General features: G+C 30.4%; 1 protein-coding gene across 1 annotated transcript in view; it reads left to right on the top strand.

Annotated features, from left to right (window-relative positions):
* The window catches only part of LOC108685708 (serine/threonine-protein phosphatase 1 regulatory subunit 10), a 17292-nt gene that overhangs the window by 3517 nt on the left and 7972 nt on the right, over nucleotides 1-5803 (top strand). The window lies entirely within an intron of this gene.

Raw genomic sequence — 5803 nt, 5'->3', positions numbered from 1 at the left:
ATAATTATATATTTATAGTATTTTTATATTCTATTTAGAATATAAAATGTGTTATTTTATTACTGCTTTATCAAATTTCATTTTTACAACATTATAACAAGATATATGGATTTTTTATTGTGTATTGTATAATCTCAAATATTCTATTTTGATAGAATAATGATGTAAATGAATAATGACTGCTTAAGCTTTGTACATTGGCGTGCTGCATTATATATATTTACTAACTCTGTAATATTGAGTTTGCAGATGGATGGCCGCTGAAGACAAACAACGAGATCCGGTATTATTTAACGCAATATTTTTACATATTGCGAATATTACTGATGACTTTCTCTGTTTTGATGTTACATCGGACATTTTTTTTTGCCTATGTGTACCTTTAACTACTGTTTCTTCCAGGCATATCATAGCGTAATATTTCTTAATAGTATACCCTTTCTCTATTTTCCCCAAAAAAATTATTATTAGCGTGTCATAGAAGATATAATAAGCCGTAATGATTTATTCATCGTGCAGTATGGAGAATTAACGGCTGTTGTTGTGTGTTCTGTGCGGATCACAGAAAATTAACATCTCTTGTTAGAAGAACGAAGCCATTAGGATTGACACCAAATGACATTCGACTACGAACTTTTTCATATATTAAGAATCTTCGATTTAGCAGGTAATCGATAAAATATTCATTAAAACGCGATTTTTCCAATCAGTATTCACGCGATTGAAAAAATATATATTTTATAAGCAAATTTAATTATTTCGGAGTAAGACATATAATTTCTCCGTTGAGAGAACAATAGAGAATATAAAAAAAAAAGTGTTCTATTTCGATGGTGGGCACTGGGCATGTGTTTTAATCTTCGATATATGAGTGAGGCAACAATACGAAGGCATCACACTGGAATAGTCTTCCTAATTCTAATCTTTTACTAGGTAAGGCAACAAGTCTTGTCTATTCATATATATTTCTTCCTTTGTACATGTACACCCTTTTTAAACATTTGAATAAATTTATCAGAAATCTAGAAATATTTAACTCGTCGGTTTTTGCAATACTACACATCTTGCTTGCTGTACGAGCAATTGTGCATTGCTTTTTGATAACGAGTAATCGTATGTATCGCGAGCCCATCCAGATTTCCATCCTCTCATTGATTCTTAACACGCAAAATATAACGTAAATATTGCTTTGAATTATTCGATTTTTAGGAAGAGAATTATGTTAACGTTTCTCGGATTAGAGTATTGTGTTTAAATGAAAGTTTCTTTTATTTATATGAAAATGGTTTGTCCATTAGTCAAACGAGTATATCCCAGCTAAGTGTACTTTAACAAATTTTGCAAAGCGTTAATTGACAAATGGGAAAATTACAAAATTTATACAGAATCTGTTATCGAATGTCACAAAAAATATAATTAAGAATTTGTTTACACAATCGAGCATTTGCACGTAAGTTGATGCAGACTTCCGATAATGGAAGTTGAACAGAACTTGCCAAATTATGTTGACACACTTTGCAAGTAGAATACGAGCGTAATACAAATATTGATACACTGAATTTGCATTTTTTGAACGAATTTACTGCCATTCTGTTAATTTGTGAATAGTTGCTTACTGGGATATTTGTTTGCCAACGAAATATGAATATTTTGTCCAAGAGATATCGACGGATAATGTCATAATTTTTCCATACGTACACAAATTTGTGAATTTATCAGAGAGAATTGAAATTTGCGTAGGGCAAGTGATTCAACACCTTTAATAGATGTGCAAGGAGAAAAAGCGATGAAGCATCTTTTATTTTGTGAGATAGAGAGACAGAGAGAGATAGAGAGAGAGAGAGAGAGAGAGAGAGAGAGAGAGAGAGAGAGAGAGAGGAACGATTGAGAGTGTGACTGAGAAAAAGAAGAGAGACTGGTGAAGAACTAAAGAAAATATCATGAAGCAACGTTGAATAATGCGGTGGACCGATGGATTGAAAGTAGCACTGAAAGTGCACGAATTTCCAAGCTGCATATTCGACGTCTTCGAGCAAGAAGGCCTCTCGGACCAGCAGGGCCCCCTTTACAATCACCGACATCGTCGGCATGGCGCTTCTTTGCTAATTGTTTATGTAGCTAAACGAAACTGGAGTGAAAGAGACAGGAATCTTAGAAAAGAGAAAAAGATAAAAGATAAAAGGCCAAGATAGATCGCGCTCCAAAATTTGCAGCTCAAGCGTGTATCTATATAGAATTCTCTTTTGCAGTTTATTTGCATTTGATGGAAAATGATATTGTTAAGAAATTCTTCATAATTCTACAAAATTGTCAGGAAATTATTCTTTTCCAAATTATTCGCGATAATCGCATTCGTTTCAACGGATAAACGTACAACGAAGCACGTGTAAAACGAAAGAAAGTTTTATAACGCGGTTTGCGCGAGGCTTTTTCAGTATCCGTGTCACATGGCATCAATGACGAGATTCGCGCTTCATCGCAAATTTTGGTGTGACGACAATTTCATTGCGCGTCTCGGAAAAATTACGTAAGATTTGATTTTTGGAAAATTACCTCGTGTGGACGGGGAAGCTCGGCGCATCGAGAGGACGGGATGCAACGAGGTTCGTGAGACGAACCACGTGTTCCAGCCCACGTGTCGACGATGAAATTTTGTTGCATCGCGACGATTTCAGCGTCCGAGTTCTGTCCGGGGTTGGGTTCTGGTCCGTTTGGGACCGACTTACGCGCGACCACCGTGCGTAAGTTCAAACGAAACGCGCTTTCGCGAGAGATACGCTATCGCAGAGACCGATGTTTTTGCGACCGTCTCCACGCCGACGCACGTGGCTCATTGTCCATGCGTGTGCTGCCGTTGGCTGACGTATACCGCGCTACGGGATCCATATCTACTAACTGTTCGACGCACATCGACCCGCGCCGAACTTGATTCCTCCTTGCGCGGCGTCCACCGCTCCATGAGATTTGCGGAAACGGAAAAACTATTCTATCCAAAAGAGTACAAATATATGCATAATTACGCTCGGATAATAATTTTTCTTGATTTATCAATAATTAATTGATAAGCGTTAACATGATTATTATACAGTCGGCGATCATATTTGAGAGAGCGTGGAAGCGTTTTCTACGATCCTCACATATGTATATATTTTGTGATATTTTTATACATGCATATAGAAAGATATTCTATTTTTAATTGAATAATATATAAAAGAGGAAGTATACAAAGACATGGCAGTATAATTATCAATTTTTATCCTAGCGCATTTAAAAACTTGGAATCAGTGGAAAATTTATTCAAATTTTGTGCTTTTTAAATATAAAAAAACAAGAGTCATTTTCCATCAAATACATATCCTCGATTGATATACTTTGACTGAATGTTTTACAAACAAAAATATTTGCATACAATCAGATAGAATATTTTTATTGTTTCTTTTTATACACATTGACATACACATTGCCATATTGTAAATTGTTAGGCTAATGTTTAAAATTATTAGGCAATAAATCTTATTAAATGTACAAATAAATAAGATAATCTCTAATTCATTTCGGAGCTGTAATATGCGCCGATTTAATTAGTATTGTATTGAATTATGGATTAAATATTGAATTATGGATTGGCAGAATGGTGCTTTTTTTAGAATGCCCGCTTAAATTAATCTTTGAATATACTGAAACGTTGCTCGATAAAAAAACTTCTATTGTGCAAACAGAATAATATTTACTGTCATTTAATAGCACATTAGTTGTTATTCTTATACAAATAATATCAAATATATATTCAAATTGGTTTTAGATACAGTAAAATTTCGATCGCAATTTAAGTAGATATTTTTAATGTATAATTTAATTTCAAATTGTTACAAATGTAAAAAATATACGTTTATATATAATAATATTAAACGAATACCAAATGAATAATGAATAAATAAAACGGGATATAAATGTTTATATAGTTTCATATTAATTTAACTTAAAAAGCACAAGACAATGAGAATTGTAACGATTTATTTCTTATATGTGTGTGTACACACACACACACACACACACACACACACACACACACACACAGAGGAAAGTGTTACTAATTTCTTAGATAGGCGATTAGATAGAATCGTTCATATTATTGTTATTTGCACGAATGAATTTCAATTCTTGCAACATTGTGAATTTTCGCATAATTTTTAATCAATATAACACAATAAGATATAAAGATCGTGGATTGCATCGAGAATACATTAATACACTATTCGAAGAAACTCTGCTTAGAGAGCAGATAAATGTCATGTTTTTCTTTTTTATCATAAATCTGTGTGGAAATAAAAAAATCCTTCATAACACAACCTATACTCTCCTTAATTTTTATGTTAATTTCTGTTGTGCTTTTTATTTCAGTATTGTCAGTGTATACTCTCTAATATTTGAGATATAACTCAGTTATTCTATTCGTTATTCGAATTTGTGGATTTAATAAGGATATCTAGAGACAGTATTCAAATATTGGTAGTATTACTCTACACTGTATCCTTTAAAATATTAAAAAGCTAATTTAATACAAATTCTATTTTGTTTGTCGTATGTTAAAGCCTTTTTGTATTACTTGTAAAATGGGACAGCGATTCTATATGATAAAAATATTTATTTATATGAAGGATGATAAATTTATGCATATAAAGGATAATAAATTTATACATATAAATGATAATAAATTGTTGCATATGAATAATAATAAATTTATATGCTTTAGTGTGTTATGATACATTTCTTTAAGATTATTCCTTATATTAAATTACGATTTAAAAAAAAAATATAAATAATAAATGAATATCTTTCTTAATTATCATGTTAACATAATATTTATGTATGTAATAACACTTTTTCATATATATGTATATACAGAAATCCCAAGTAGCACAGCAGCGCTTGCAGAGCGCTAAAAAAATGATTATATGCGCTTTTTTAGCGTTTTGTTAAATTATTATATACGCTTTTTTAACGCTTTATAAGCGCTGTGTGCTACTTGGGATATCACTTTTACAATTTGTAATAGTCAAGATTTTATTGAAGCGATTTAAATTTGTTTTCATAATAAATAGACTTATATTGTAAAGACAACTGTAATTTAAATACAATTATTACAAATTTTCATCTTTTTTGCTTATGAATTTTTTTATTATGAATATACGTAATCGCAATTGTTATCTCTATTTTGTATGATTTTTATGTGCAGTAAAAATAAATATAAAAATTCATTTTATAAAGAATGTGTATTAAAGAAATATATTGAACAGTTTAATAAAAACTAAGTATATTGAATTAAATTAAATAATAAATATCAAAAAAAGCACCAATAAGAGTCAGCATAGAAATCGTTATGAATTTGTTGATAATAAATCCATTACACAATCTGTTCATAGCTTTAATAACGATCAAATAATGTTTCACTAACAATTTGATGGAAATTTTGCACTGAAGAGAATTCGAATTGTAAATTGAAATATATATAATTATATTATGCGTGTTTTAGTGTTTTACAGAAAAAGTCTTCAAATATTTAATTAAATAAAGTTATTAATACTCAAAAAAACTCCGTGCTAGCTTTTATTGGCATACTCTTCTTTGATATTTATTGTTTAATTTAATAATCATGTGAAATAATACCTAATATTTATATTCTTATATTTTTCAGCATTGTAATTATAAAGTGATTTAAAGAAATATATATTTTTTTGTAAATCATTATTGCCTTAATTTTAAAATTTCTTTATATAATAATATTAAATTAAATTACAGAAAT

Source organism: Atta colombica, unplaced genomic scaffold (assembly GCF_001594045.1).
Source record: "Atta colombica isolate Treedump-2 unplaced genomic scaffold, Acol1.0 scaffold155, whole genome shotgun sequence".
Lineage (NCBI taxonomy): Eukaryota > Metazoa > Arthropoda > Insecta > Hymenoptera > Formicidae > Atta > Atta colombica.
This window is presented reverse-complemented; position numbering and strand designations above follow the sequence as displayed.